The 15,955-nt window shown below is 42.4% G+C and overlaps 1 protein-coding gene across 1 annotated transcript in view; it reads right to left on the reverse strand.

Moving 5' to 3' along the window:
* Positions 1 to 11,936: 11,936 nt before the first annotated feature.
* ndufab1b (NADH:ubiquinone oxidoreductase subunit AB1b) overlaps positions 11,937 to 15,955 on the reverse strand; it is a 38,393-nt gene continuing 34,374 nt past the window's right edge. Inside the window, exon 5 of the mRNA XM_060902523.1 lies at positions 11,937 to 12,010. The gene's annotated coding sequence lies outside the window, so the exon portion shown is untranslated. The remainder of the gene's footprint in view (positions 12,011 to 15,955) is intronic.

The following is a 15,955-nucleotide window of genomic DNA, read 5'->3' on the forward strand; positions in this document are numbered from 1 at the left end:
GACCCCCTTGTGCAGCAATAACTGCAACTAAACGTTTGCGGTAACTGTTGATCAGTCCTGCACACCGGCTTGGAGGAATTTTAGCCCGTTCCTCCGTACAGAACAGCTTCAACTCTGGGATGTTGGTGGGTTTCCTCACATGAACTGCTCGCTTCAGGTCCTTCCACAACATTTCGACTGGATTAAGGTCAGGACTTTGACTTGGCCATTCCAAAACATTAACTTTATTCTTCTTTAACCATTCTTTGGTAGAACGACTTGTGTGTTTAGGGTCGTTGTCTTGCTGCATGACCCACCTTCTCTTGAGATTCAGTTCATGGACAGATGTCCTGACATTTTCCTTTAGAATTCACTGGTATAATTCTGAATTTATTGTTCCATCAATGATGGCAAGCCGTTCTGGCCCAGATGCAGCAAAACAGGCCCAAACCATGATACTACCACCACCATGTTTCACAGATGGGATAAGGTTCTTATGCTGGAATGCAGTGTTTTCCTTTCTCCAAACATAACGCTTCTCATTTAAACCAAAAAGTTCTATTTTGGTCTCATCTGTCCACAAAACATTTTTCCAATAGCCTTCTGGCTTGTCCACATGATCTTTAGCAAACTGTAGATGAGCAGCAATGTTCTTTTTGGAGAGCAGTGGCTTTCTCCTTGCAACCCTGCCATGCACACCATTGTTGTTCAGTGTTCTCCTGATGGTGGACTCATGAACATAAACATTAGCCAATGTGAGAGAGGCCTTCAGTTACTTAGAAGTTACCCTGGGGTCCTTTGTGACCTCGCTGACTATTACACACCTTGCTCTTAGAGTGATCTTTGTTGGTCGACCACTCCTGGGGAGGGCAACAATGGTTTTGAATTTCCTCCATTTGTACACAATCTGTCTGACTGTGGATTGGTGGAATCCAAACTCTTTAGAGATGGTTTTGTAACCCTTTCCAGCCTGATGAGCATCAACAACACTTTTTCTGAGGTCCTCAGAAATCTTCTTTGTTCGTGCCATGATACACTTCCACAAACATGTGTTGTGAAGATCAGACTTTGATAGATCCCTGTTCTTTAAATAAAACAGGGTGCCCACTCACACCTGATTGTCATCCCATTGATTGAAAACACCTGACTCTAATTTCACCTTCAAATTAACTGCTAATCCTAGAGGTTCACATACTTTTGCCACTCACGGATATGTAATATTGGATCATTTTCCTCAATAAATAAACGACCAAGTATAATATTTTTGTCTCATTTGTTTAACTGGGTTCTCTTTATCTCCTTTTAGGACTTGTGTGAAAATCTGATGATGTTTTAGGTCATATTTATGTAGAAATATAGAAAATTCTAAAGGGTTCACAAACTTTCAAGCACCACTGTACGTTGGACTACAACCAGGGAAGAAGCCCAGGCGAATTCTGAAGGATGATGCCGTACCAACGTACCTCTCCTAGGTTCAAACTGGTACCCTTCTAAGCCATAGCCTGCTTGTAGTGTGTCTTGCGGGATCTCTTCGTATGATTCGACAGAGCTGTCGCTTTCACTTGATGCGCCCGACGCCATGATTACACGCTTCTCTCCTAGTGCAGTGGGTAGGGCTGACGTCACGGTCTTTTAAAAATGGCGACTCTTGTGCCGTTTAGCGTACCGACTATTATATTTACAATTACCAAGATATTTCGTTGCTTTCTAGTATATAAATTTGATAGAATACTTAAGAATATGTTACTTTGTCACATCAGCAACTGTACTGTATATATTATATTTGGTACCCCTTTAATTTGAGGGGATTAAAGCAAATAATGTGCATGAAATCGCTTGCTTTGCACACTCAAGCAGATAGAGGAAGTCCATGTGTGCATGCGCAAGTTTCCCTTCTTCTTCTTTTGGGTTTTATGGCAGCTGGCATCCAGTGGTGCGTTACTGCCATCTACAGGTTTACCTTTGAGCGTGCACTGACAGTTACATCATTCTGTCACTAAACGAACAGCTGATCACACCAAGGTGCTCGCTGACCGACGATATTTATTCGTTTGGTCCTGCGTTTCCTTTCCTTCATATATAACATAACGTCTTTTCTTCTCGCTTTCCGTTACTGTCGTCGGTCATTTGACGTTTCATTCGCGTCCTCCATTTTTCGCTCCTGTTTCAAATTTGTATCCCACAATGCCTTGCGCAAAAAGGGAAAGCCCACCACCATGTGATGCATGACGTAGGATCTTGAATTGGGTCATGGTGAAGCAGGAAAAAATAGTGAGGAATTTTGGGCCATGTGGCTCGAAATTCATTAATTGTTCTATTTTAAAAAAATGAATAAAAATTGGAAGTCTGTGATTTGAATTCGGTAGATTTCGGTCCACTAAAGAAAAATAACTGCGTGTCGGGGAAAATTCTTTTTATATGACCTCGACTTGAAAAATCTGAAAGGCCGTCTAGCTTTAATGATTGTGTCCTGAGGATGTGAGTAACATCGCACACAGGACAACAGCCCATTTCTTTCTACAGTCCTCCTAGTTTGGGCCTTAAACCTGTTAACCTTTAGCTTGTCCTCTTCCTTTCCTTCTTCACCCAGAAGTGCACTTATAACACAAGGTTCTGGGTTCGAGCCCAGCGGCTGGCGCGGGCCTTTCTGTGTGGAGTTTGCATGTTCTCCCCGCGTCTGCGTGGGTTTCCTCCGGGTGCTCCGGTTTCCCCCATAGTCCAAAGACATGCGGTTAGGTTAATATGGGACGGCATTGGGCTGAGGTGCCCTTGAGCGAGGCACCTAACTCCCGACTGCTCCCTGGGCGCTGTTAGCATGGCTGCCTGCTGCTCTGGGTATGTGTGCTCATTGCTCACGTGGGTGTGCATGTGTGTGTTCACTGCTTCAGATGGGTGAAACGCAGAGAGGATGATGATGAATAAAGTTATGCTTAAGCTCCCAAAATTCCAGGCTTACTGGCTAAAGGCTCCAGCAAATGTCGGCTAAGGAGATGCCTGGCTAGAATATATGAGAAACGGTTAACCTTACTATAATTATACATTACTGCAAAATAGTAGATCCTGTGCTACTGATAAAACGTGAAAATCCGACTTTAACTGGATTTGAAAGCACACGGTGAAATCTGCTGCTGTAAAATCTAAAGAGACACCCGGATACTACAGGAGATTAAAGAGAGCTCCATAGTTGAGGGTAGTCCATTATTTCTCTCTCTCTCTCACACACACAGACACACACAGGAAATTCATTATGTGCACTGATGCATGACACACAACCTCATGTTTCATACACACACCCTCTCCCAGTTAGGTAGGAAGACCAGAGGAAATACAGACATCGTCTAAATTTCAAAAAATTTAAACAAGCCCCCTTGTTGCTTTTCCAACACAACTCTCCATCCATCCATGTGACTGTTACTCTGTCAGTCCTGTGTTTATCTAAACCTGATCAGGAGAGACACACTGCTCAAAATCTCCTTTCCTTAGTTAACAGTCATGTCTCGTGTGCACTAACTGGTGCGACATAAGACGTTTGTTGACACATTGCACTTACTCAGTGCATCGAACATACACACACACACACACACACACACACACACACACACAGCTTGTGTAACTGTAACCGTGCCCGAGACAGAAAATGAGCCGTTGTGAACACACTGTGAAGGAAGTGGTGAGTACAAGTGTAACTTTACCCCCTCATGTATAAGTAAACAAGCAAATAAATGGTCCGGCCTCCTCAGTGTTTTCCTGAGTGGAAATACTGATGCATGTTGTTTCCACTTGTTTTTCCACTATAGGCTTAAAACCTCAGGGTTTCTCTGAGCTAGAGCTGTAAAAATATTGCCGTGATGGTATACTGTGATAAAGTATAATAATTAGACTGTTGGCACCATGGTGTAATAATAAAAAAAAAGTCATGCGTTTCCTTTAAAGCTAGATTGCCTTTCAGAGTTTACAAGTGGAGGTCATAAAAAGAATTTTCCCAGACACCCAGTTATTTTTGTTTAGTGGACTGAAAGCTACTTCCAGACTTCCAATTTTATTAGTCTTTTTAAACAGAACAATGAATGAATTTCGGGCCACGTGGCCCTAAATTCTCCGCTATTTTTTCCTGCTTCGCCATGACCCAATAGAGATCTTGCAGTCACGTGACCGGAAAGTACACAACCGCCATCTTGTCGGTCAAAAACACTGCTGAATACTGCTGCACTCGTGTACAGAATGGATCAATTTCAACCGACGGACTACACAGCTCATTTTTCTAATGAACAGATAACTAGATATATGTCTAAAATAAACGATCTACAGATTTGTGACCCTTATGGCTTACCGGACGGAGTTTTCACGACCGGATTTTGAACTGCCAGCGGAATACCCGGACATGTATATTACCTCATTAACTTTCCCTCGCTGTTCAGTGGTGAAGCACTGCGTGCTTATAAATCTCTGGACAGTTATCTTTACAGAAATTCAGGATTTGTCAGCGACTCAGATGTGGCATCTTGTAAACAAGAAAATAATCCTCACTGGATGGGTAAGTCACTTAAGTATACATATCGGGTCATGGTGAAGCAGGAAAAAAGTAACAGAGAATTTAGGGCCATGTGGCCCTAAATTCATTAATTGTTCCGTTAAAAAAAACAGCCACTCAAATCTCCACTGCCAAGCCTCTACCTCTCCAACGCCAGATCCATGTAAACAACACGGACGATTTGGAATTACCTTATTCTATTCTATACGGGGAGAACATGCAAACTGTTGACTAAGCTCAGTCCAGTAAGTCCATACGGTTGTAGTGGATATTGAAGTCCGGTACAGACGAACAACACGCAAAGATACACACAAAAAACATAAACACAAAAAACGTGCACAGGTAGGGAGAGCTTGTAGCCGCAGCCGTTGTAGTAGAATTGTATATAGTAGGGTTTTCCAGAAGAAAAGGTAGAAGTAAAAGCAGAAGTAGAACCAGAAATAGAAGGTGGTATGGCGTTTGACCGACACGATGGCGTCTGTCACAATCTGGATCGGCTGTGACGTCACATGCAAGTGCTCCATTCAAGATACTATGTCATGCATCACATGTTGGGCTTTCCCCGTTCGCGCAAGGCATTGTGGGATACAAATTTGAAACAGGAGAGAAAACGGAGGACGCGAATGAAACGTGAAAGACCGACTACAGTAAAAGAAAGTGAGAAGAAAAGACGGAATGTTATATGCGAAGGAAAGGAAACACAGAACCAAACTAATAAATATCTGCGGTCAGTGAGCACCTCGGTGTGATCAGCTGTTCGTTTAGCGACAGAACGATGGAACTGTCAGTGCACCATCAAAGGTAAACCTGTAGATGGCAGTCATGCAACACTGTGGATGCCAGCTGCCGTGAAACCCAAAAGAAGAAGAAGAAGAAGGTAAACCTGCACATGCGCACACGGACTTCCTCTGTCTGCTTGACTGCGCAAAGTGAGCGATTTCATGCACATTATTTGTTCGGGAATCTTCTCAAATTAAATAAATTCCCAGCCACAGAATGGGCTGTTTTTTTTTTTTTTTTAGATTTTACGGAAGTAAACATATATCACAATGACCAAATTTCAGATGGAGCTAAGTTTCATTGATTTTATGAAATCAAAAGGCCGTCTCGCTTTAAAGCAGCTAGCTAAAGCAATGCTATGAGCTATATGGTAAAATTAGCTTATAGCTATCAGGAAACTGCATTCATGGCACATTTTCCAAGAAATCATCAAAGTAATTTGATCTTCTTGCTTTGTCACTGGCTTGTGTTACATACGACGATGCGTAATCAGATGATTAAACAGATTTTGTACGTCACAAAAATGAGAAATGGTGTACATTAGAGCTTCATCAGTCGCACTTAAGTGTCTCGATAACAAGCTGCGTTTTTTTTTTACTCACACCAGGTACGTTACTACCTCTCTACCGGAAATTAGTCGCTAGTTAAACTAGCATCTTGAGGCTAATTATTGAGACACGATCAATGTCATTAGATGCAGCCAAGTAAACCATTTGGGATAGTCTTCAGGCCCGGAAGACCACGGAGAACAACTGTGGTGGATAACAGAAAAGTTCTTTCCCTGGTGAAGAATAACCACTTTACAAGAGTTGACCAGATCAAGAACACCCACATGTGGTCGGCAGATCTGTGTCAAAGTCAACAAACTTGGTCAAGAAAAGTCTTTGCCAGAGGAAATACAGAGGGTTTACCACAAGGTGTAAAACAAAGGTTAACCTCAAAAAACAGGAAGACCAGATCAGAACTTGCCAAAATCATAGAAGAATCCTGTACAGTCCTGGAACAACATCCTATGGACAGATAAGATGAAGCTCACCAGTCCAATATTTCATCTCATCTCATTATCTCTAGCCACTTTATCCTGTTCTACAGGGTCGCAGGCAAGCTGGAGCCTATCCCAGCTGACTACGGGCGAGAGGCGGGGTACACCCTGGACAAGTCGCCAGGTCATCACAGGGCTGACACATAGACACAGACAACCATTCACACTCACATTCACACCTACGGTCAATTTAGAGTCACCAGTTAACCTAACCTGCATGTCTTTGGACTGTGGGGGAAACTGGAGTACCCGGAGGAAACCCACGCGGACACGGGCAGAACATGCAAACTCTGCACAGAAAGGCCCTCATTGGCCACGGGGCTCGAACCCGGACCTTTTTGCTGTGAGGCGACAGCGCTAACCACTACACCACCGTGCCACCCCCAGTCCAATATTTGCAATATCCAAAAGTCACGTGATTGACAAGAAGAACTGGAATTTCCTGAAGATCATGGGAATTAGAAAAGCAAGTTCTCTCTTTGTTTTTTCTTGATTTTCAAATCATATTGTGAAATATAGACAGCTGAGGTCTTCAAGCCATTCGCATGGATGGTAGCTAACCACATTTTTTGCTTATTCTATACGAAAAATACAACACTGTAACTCACTTAAGAACGAAATCCAACCATTGCCAGCAAAGAACCCTTGGAAAAATGAGACATCAACATAAATGTTGACAAAAGTTTCATTTTAAAGAGTTAAATGGGATGAATGGCATGCTCGTAGGACATTGTATTGTGATGAAATACAATAGCCTAAGTATAAACTAAAGCTTTCGATTTCATAAAATCAGTGAAATTTAGTTCCTTCTAAAATGTGGTCATTGTGATGTACGTTTATTTCTGCAGTATCTAATATCAGTCAAGCAAACAGAGGACGTCCGTGTGCGCATGCACAGGTTTACCTGCTTCTTCCTCTTCTTTTTTCTTCTTCTTTTGGGTTTTACGGCAGCTGGCTGCCAGTGTTGCATGACTGCCATCTACAGGTTTACCTTTGACCGTGCGCTGACAGTTCCATCATTCTGTCGCTAAACGAACAGCTGATCACACCGAGGTGCTCGCTGACCGCTGGTATTTATTAGTTTGGTCCTGCGTTTCCATTCCTTTGTATATAACATAGCGTCTTTTCTTCTCGCTTTCCATTACTAGTCGGTCTTTCACGTTTCATTCGCATGCTCACATCCTCCATTTTTCTTTCCTGTTTCAAATTTGTATCCCACAATGCCTTGCGCGAACGGGGAAAGCCCACCACGTCATGCATGACGCGGTATCTTGAATCGGGTCATGGTGAAGCAGGAAAAAAGTAACAGAGAATTTAGGGCCATGTGGCCCTAAATTCATTAATTGTTCCGTTAAAAAAAAAAACTAATAAACTTCAAAGTCTGTGAATCGAATTCAGGAGCTTTCGGTCCACTTAAGAAAAATACCTGAGTGTCGGGAAAATTCTTTTTATGACCTACACTTGAAAAATCTGAAAGGCAGTCGAGCTTTAAACATGGACGGATGCAACTAGAGAACAAAGTAAAATGAGCACCAAGAGCGTTGTTGTCCTACTGAAGCTAAGGGCGAAGATAAGTATTAAGGATGTCCTGATCTTATTTGCCTCAGTGTAGTCAGGGTTTTAAAAAAAAGATACCACTGTGAGGCTGGAAAGACTGGGAGTGAGACAGAGAAAGACAGTTCTTAAATCTTTCAAAACACACAAAAAAAAGTAACAGAGAATTTAGGGCCATGTGGCCCTAAATTCATTAATTGTTCCGTTAAAAAAAACTAATAAAATTCAAAGTCTGTGAATCGAATTCAGGAGCTTTCGGTCCACTTAAGAAAAATACCTGAGGGTCGGGAAAATTCTTTTTATGACCTACACTTGAAAAATCTGAAAGGCAGTCGAGCTTTAAACATGGACGGATGCAACTAGAGAACAAAGTAAAATGAGCACCAAGAGCGTTGTTGTCCTACTGAAGCTAAGGGCGAAGATAAGTATTAAGGATGTCCTGATCTTATTCGCCTCAGTGTAGTCAGGGTTTTAAAAAAAAGATACCGCTGTGAGGCTGGAAAGACTGGGAGTGAGACAGAGAAAGACAGTTCTCAAATCTTTCAAAACACACACACACATCCATTTGCAAAAGCTCAAGCTAGTGTCGAAGGGAACCAGGAAGAGGAAGGCAGAGAGAGAGAGAGAGAGAGAGACAGAAGCAGAGGGGTGTGTGGTGTGTGTGTGTTCACTCGGCTGCAGCACAATGAAGGTTTTGTCTGGCTCTCGTGGTGTGGGGTTGAGCAAAGGAACAAGTGTGACGGCTCGTAAGGTGCCCCAAACGAGTGTGTGTGTGTTTTAGTCTTTCACAAAGGCAAGCATTCAGAAAAATTCAGCGTCACTCTGGAAGGGTGGAGTCAACCCAGACACACCCATCTCATACATATTCATCACCCTTGACAGTCCTGTCTATCTGCTTGTCCCTCTGTCTTCCTGTTTCTTGTGTCACCTTGACTTTCTCCCGTCCTTGTGTCTCTGTCTCTCGTCCCCTTTCTTGTTAAGCCTTTCATTTCTTTCTCTCTCTCAAAAAAAGGGGGGCCTCTGCAGAAACCTCTCACCACCAGAGTCTGGAAACCACACACACTGCTCCACCACAGAGCTCATTTAAATTCAGTGCACACCTCTACGCAGAAAGAGACAGGGCCGTGCCACACACACACACCCTGAGGCGAAGAAACCAAGGTGCCCTCTGCTGGCACTGCTGCATGATACAAAATGCTAAAAGTCTCTCTCTCTTTCACACACACACACACACACACACACACACACACACACACACACACACACACGATGTTAGTAAGCACAAAGGAAAAAAAATCCACCTTATATGACTTGCATATTAATCTTTACAATCATGTCTGATCCTTTAGTGGTGTCCAAGATTTATTTTATAATGATACACTGAGGGCGGCACGGTGGTGTAGTGGTTAGCGCTGTCGCCTCACAGCAAGAAGGTCCGGGTTCGAGCCCCGTGGCCAACGACGGCCTTTCTGTGTGGAGTTTGCATGTTCTCCCCGTGTCCACGTGGGTTTCCTCCGGGTGCTCCGGTTTCCCCCACAGTCCAAAGACATGCAGGTTAGGTTAACTGATGGCTTTAAATTGACTGTAGGTGTGAATGCGAGTGCGAATGGTTGTTTGTCTCAATGCGATGACGTGGCGACTTGTCCAGGGTGTACCCCGCCTCTCGCCCATAGTCAGCTGGGATAGGCTCCAGCTTGCCCACGACCCTGCACAGGATAAGCGGTTACGGATAATGGACGGATGGATGAAATACTGACTTGCTGGTGTGTTTTCCCACATATTTTCACAGAAATAAATGACGCAATGTCAAGCAGGTATGTCTAGAGGACACGGTTGAAATCGAAGCCTTGTTCAGGGTTCCGATCTTCCTGGAAGAAAAGATTTGAGCAGGAAAGGCAGTTCATCTTGTACCGTCTCTTAATATGAGTGAACAACATCGTTTCAATAGGCTTTAAGGGAGTTTATTTCCAAAAATGCAAATATATTTTAAAGTGCATATTCTGGACCAATTTTGTGGGCTTTTTTTAAATATGAAAGTATGTCCCTTTACACACTCATCCAGAAGGGTAATTTTGCACAAGGCCATCTGTCTACAGCAGAAAAAAATTAAATAACAAAACGCGTCTGGAAAAATCCCAAGGGAGTCTGGAGCCAGATTCGTGACGTCACCTGCGGAAGTGCCAGCAGGCTGCGCGAGCTTTGCATGGTTTCAGTGCACAGCCTGTGTAGACCAAGCGCTCCCATTTCTCTCTCATTGTCCGGTCTTTTGGAAAACGATGAGTACTAATCCCATCAAGATTGGTGTTGCTACACCCTCCTACGCTACATCTGTTAACCATTTTAATAATTACGCGATAACGTTGAAGAAATTTGCAGAAAACCACCAGGTCGTTTTCTCAAACAAACCAGCGCTGACGTAGGATTCAGAGGGAGGCGTCCCGCACGCGACGTCACGGAAATCAATGTTTGCCGGGAAATCCAAATGCCAAGTTTTTTCAGAGGCGGACCAATTCAACTCAAATGGCTTGATTTCAACTGAAGTTTTCTGGTATTGCGCAAGGTAAAAAAAATTGCGGAGAATGCAACAGATATTTGACCAAAGTTTAATATAAAATAGGAGAATTACATTGATCTCGCTCCTGAATTTACCCATGATATGCACTTTAAGTTACTACAAAACTAGGGTTGTGACTTGGACATGTAACTCACGCATCATTCTTGAAACCTGACATAAGCTGAAATTTGGTTTAAATTTGGAAAAAGGAAAAAAAAAAGTGTTGTGATTTTCCAGTGCTGGTTGTTCAGTCACTGTATTTTAAAGGAACAGTCCACCGTACTTCCATAATGAAATAGGCTCTTATCTGAATTGAGACGAGCTGCTCCGTACCTCTCCGAGCTTTGCGCGACCTCCCAGTCAGTCAGACGCGCTGTCACTCCTGTTAGCAATGTAGCTAGGCTCAGCATGGCCAATGGTATTTTTTGGGGCTGTAGTTAGATGCGACCAAACTCTTCTACGTTTTTCCTGTTTACATAGGTTTATATGACCAGTGATATGAAACAAGTTCAGTTACACAAATTGAAACGTAGCGATTTTCTATGCTATGGAAAGTCCGCACTATAATGACAGGCGTACTAACACCTTCTGCGCGCTTCGACAGCGCATTGATATCTGAGCTCCGTATCAATGCGCTGCCGAAGCGCGCAGAAGGTGTTAGTACGCCTGTCATTATAGTGCGGACTTTCCATAGCATAGAAAATCGCCACGTTTCAATTTGTGTAACTGAACTTGTTTCATATCACTGGTCATATAAACCTATGTAAACAGGAAAAACGTAGAAGAGTTTGGTCGCATCTAACTACAGCCCCAAAAAATACCATTGGCCATGCTGAGCCTAGCTACATTGCTAACAGGAGTGACAGCGCGTCTGACTGACTGGGAGGTCGCGCAAAGCTCGGAGAGGTACGGAGCAGCTCGTCTCAATTCAGATAAGAGCATATTTCATTATGGAAGTACGGTGGACTGTTCCTTTAAGGATTTTGATGGTTGTCATTTTCCTCTGTTGGGAACAAGTTCAATGAATTTTAAAGGGTCTTGGAGGATTTGTTATGCTGTGTAAAATGAAGCACAGCATCAAATCGCATACAATTAACATTTTGACTAATTTGTAAATTTGACTGGATATTTTTTGGAGAACTTTTGGAAGAGTGTTTGAAATATGTACACGAAGCCATATATAGATTCCAGAAGTAGATCCACAACAGCTGGAACAACATTCATTTTCTGGGCACTTGTTGATGTACACCTTACGGCCTATAAACAAGTTATACTACTACTACTACTAACAATAATAATAAAAATTATAATTTTAAAGGAAACTTGAGTACAAAAATGTGAATATTCCATTTGCTTAAAAAAAAAAATTAGAACGTGATATAAAAATACACAAGATATCTCAAGTATGAGATGAAGTTTTAAAGTTTGGACGCTGAAAGCTGATACTTTAGATTTCTGTTTATTGTTCAAACATGCATGACCATTTTTTAAATTAAGCATGACACAAAACTGCTGACAGAGAAAGAAAAATGTTCAGGAGAGAAACGGGGCAGGTCCAGGCTCTTGATTCCTGTGGAAACAGTGAGAAACAAACATTTAATTAACCACTCCAGGAAATACAGTGGTGCTTGAAAGTTTGTGAACCCTTTAGAATTTTCTATATTCTGCATAAATATGACCTAAAACATCATCAGATTTTCACACAAGTCCTAAAAGTCGATAAAGAGAACCCAGCTAAACAAATGAGACAAAAATATTATACTTGGCCATTTATTTATTGAGGAAAATGATCCAATATTACATCTTTGTGAGTGGCAAAAGTATGTGAACCTCGAGGATTAGCAGTTAATTTGAAGGTGAAATGAGAGTCAGGTGTTTTCAATCAATGGGATGACAATCAGGTGTGAGTGGGCACCCTGTTTTATTTAAAGAACAGGGATCTATCAAAGTCTGATCTTCACAACACGTGTTTGTGGAAGTGTATCATGGCACGAACAAAGGAGATTTCTGAGGACCTCAGAAAAAGCGTTGTTGATGCTCATCAGGCTGGAAAAGGTTACAAAACCATCTCTAAAGAGTTTGGACTCCACCAATCCACAGTCAGACAGATTGTGTACAAATGGAGGAAATTCAAGACCATTGTTACCCTCCCCAGGAGTGGTCGACCAACAAAGATCACTCCAAGAGCAAGGCGTGTAATAGTCGGCGAGGTCACAAAGGACCCCAGGGTAACTTCTAAGCAACTGAACGCCTCTCTCACATTGGCTAATGTTAATGTTCATGAGTCCACCATCAGGACAACACTGAACAACAATGGTGTGCATGGCAGGGTTGCAAGAAGAAAGCCACTGCTCTCCAAAAAGAACATTGCTGCTCATCTGCCATTTGCTAAAGATCATGTGGACAAGCCAGAAGGCTATTGGAAAAATGTTTTGTGGACGGATGAGACCAACATAGAACTTTTTGGTTTAAATGAGAAGTGTTATGTTTGGAAAAAGGAAAACACTGCAGTCCAGCATAAGAGCCTCATCCCATCTGTGAAACATGGTGGTGGTAGTATTATGGTTTGGGCCTGTTTTGCTGTATTTGGGCCAGGATGGCTTGCCATCATCAATAGAACAATGAATTCTGAATTATATCAGTGAATTCTAAAGGAAAATGTCAAGACATCTGTCCATGAACTGAATCTCAAGAGAAGGTGGGTCATGCAGCAAGACAACGACCCTAAGCACACAAGTTGTTCTACCAAAGAATGGTTAAAGAAGAATAAAGTGAATGTTTTGGAATGGCCAAGTCAAAGTCCTGACCTTAATCCAGTTGAAATGTTGTGGAAGGACCTGAAGCGAGCAGTTCATGTGAGGAAACCCACCAACATCCCAGAGTTGAAGCTGTTCTGTACGGAGGAATGGGCTAAAATTCCTCCAAGCCGGTGTGCAGGACTGATCAACAGTTACCGCAAACGTTTAGTTGCAGTTATTGCTGCACAAGGGGGTCACACCAGATACTGAAAGCAAAGGTTCACATACTTTTGCCACTCACAGATATGTAATATTGGATCATTTTCCTCAATAAATAGATGACCAAGTATAACATTTTTGTCTCATTTGTTTAACTGGGTTCTCTTTATCTACTTTTAGGACTTGTGTGAAAATCTGATGATGTTTTAGGTCATATTTATGCAGAAATATAGAAAATTCTAAAGGGTTCACAAACTTTCAAGCACCACTGTACAATCAGAACCAAAAACAATAACTAATGTTTTTTTCATCCACACAAATTTCATCCATAGCTTCTCAGAGACTGCTAAATTATTGACATACAATGGGCCTCACTTATCAAGCTGGTTATGATATAAAGCCTCGGTCACAACCAGCCGTACGTGCTCCTACGGCCGGTCTACGTGCAAAAAACTCAAGAAACGCACGGAGGGTGCACTTGAAACGCATGGAGGGCGCGCGTGTGATGTGCTGATTTTCAAGCCGCAGACCGGCCGCAGAGGTTCTTTGTCATGTCAAACAAACTCCACGGGCGCTTACGTTTTTTTCAGGTTGCAAGACAAACTTACGGCCAATGTGCGTCTTTCTCCACGAACAAAAAAAAAAACCGCAGCGATTTGGGAAATGCCAAAAATCGCACGGCCAAAAAATCGTACGTCCGGTTGTGACCTAGGCTTAAATCGTTCGTAGGAACATTTACGCAAGAAATTTAGTATTCATAAACATGCTTCCGAGAGTAAATTTGCACACAAGACTACACACTCAGAAAATAGAGTATATTATTATACACACGGGCCACTTTTTCCATGAAATAAAATCATGTATTCTATTCCCTTCTAGCAGGTTTATTGATGGCATGCAATTTTGTCATATCGCTTATCCTCCATGTATTCCGCTGCTCTCCCCAATGCAGAATGAGCGTGCAATATTGTCACAATATTGCACGTTGTCAAGACAACACGACGTCACACATCGGAGCTCATGTGAAGATCCAATAACAAAACTTTTCTGCTGTGCACGCGCACAATTATTTGTCGGCCGGGAAAGAGAGAAGACGGGGTTAATTCAGTGCATGAAATAAACAAACTGAAACGAAAGGCTGCTGAAACTTCATCATATACTCTTCATGCATATTTACAAGAGAAAAACATACCAACGGACACCGAAAAACTGGAAGAGAGACACATCGGAGATGTAAAACTTACGCGCTAGTGAGTGACTGTGACAGTTTGTAAACAAACATGGCCGCGAGGCTTGCTTCATTCAAAGCCGAAGATTTAAAGAGAACGATGCGCTGAACTCCCGAAAGGCTACCAAAACTTCATTATATATTCTTCATGCATATTTACAAGAGAAAAACATACCAATGGACGTTGAAAAACTGGGAGACAGAGCAATAGTGGAAATATTGTCAAAGTTGTACTTGGAAGTGAGGAAAAGTGACGGAGACTTTTACAAGAGGACTTCACTCAGCAAAGCCCTTTTGTTTTGAACAACTGCAATGGAACAATTAACTACGACCAAAGGCCATTATTAAAAAATGTTCTGTTTCCGGTCCACCGGCCGGGTGAGTGCCGTTTGTGCGGTTGAATTTTTATTTTTACGCCGTTTTTTCGACATTTTTTTCGGGTTCGTAAATCTAAAATCGAACTTGACATTTCCGCATTCCCAGGGCTTTCCACTAAGGCTCATACTAGCCAGCCATGACAAATAAGTAGCCAGCCGGGGAGGGAGTAAACACAAAAACTCCTGTGCACGCAGTTCCCAGGATTAAATGTATTTTCCACAGACCATTTATTTATTCACTTTACTCAAATACAAAATAAAATGGCAGTAAATCATCTTTCTTTTCTTGCGTATTGCATCATGAGGCGTTCCTGGCTTGTAAATCTCTTATTTTCGGTGCATGACACATTCACGCAGCTGAGCATGCTATGAATTAACAACGACAACGGTCTGCAGTGGTGGCTACACAATTAAACACTCAGCGAACATTTCTCCATTTGTGTATGAAAATACACTCCAACCACTCAGTTTGGTTTCATTTACAACCAACGGTGACTTTTGATGCCAGCACGTAATTGAACGAGAGAAGACTGGTTTACCGGAGACAAAATAAACGTTATCTCTGCTTCTATTCCCTCCGATGTCGCCTCCGATGGCCCCGACACACGACTGCCTCCGCTGAGTGCGCGCGCACACACCGCATGTCGGGGCCGCGGATGAGTTACTCTCCCTTGATCAACGAAGTCGGCAGGGAATTTGTGGTTATTATCGGTACAAACAGCGCGAATCACAACTTAAATGAGTGCGGTTCAGTTTGACATTATTGTCAGTCCGTTAGATAAACATTTAATTTTATTAAAATCGAAAATTAATATTTAGATCCTGTGGGCTACAAAAATAATAGTCATTAAAGTAGCCGGCTGGACTTAATTGTGTAGTCGGCTGGCTGTATGGCCAGCAGCCGGCGCTTGTGGAAAGCCCTGCATTCTGCGCAGAATATAGAACTGAATCAG

Source organism: Neoarius graeffei, chromosome 20 (genome assembly GCF_027579695.1).
Source record: "Neoarius graeffei isolate fNeoGra1 chromosome 20, fNeoGra1.pri, whole genome shotgun sequence".
NCBI lineage: Eukaryota > Metazoa > Chordata > Actinopteri > Siluriformes > Ariidae > Neoarius > Neoarius graeffei.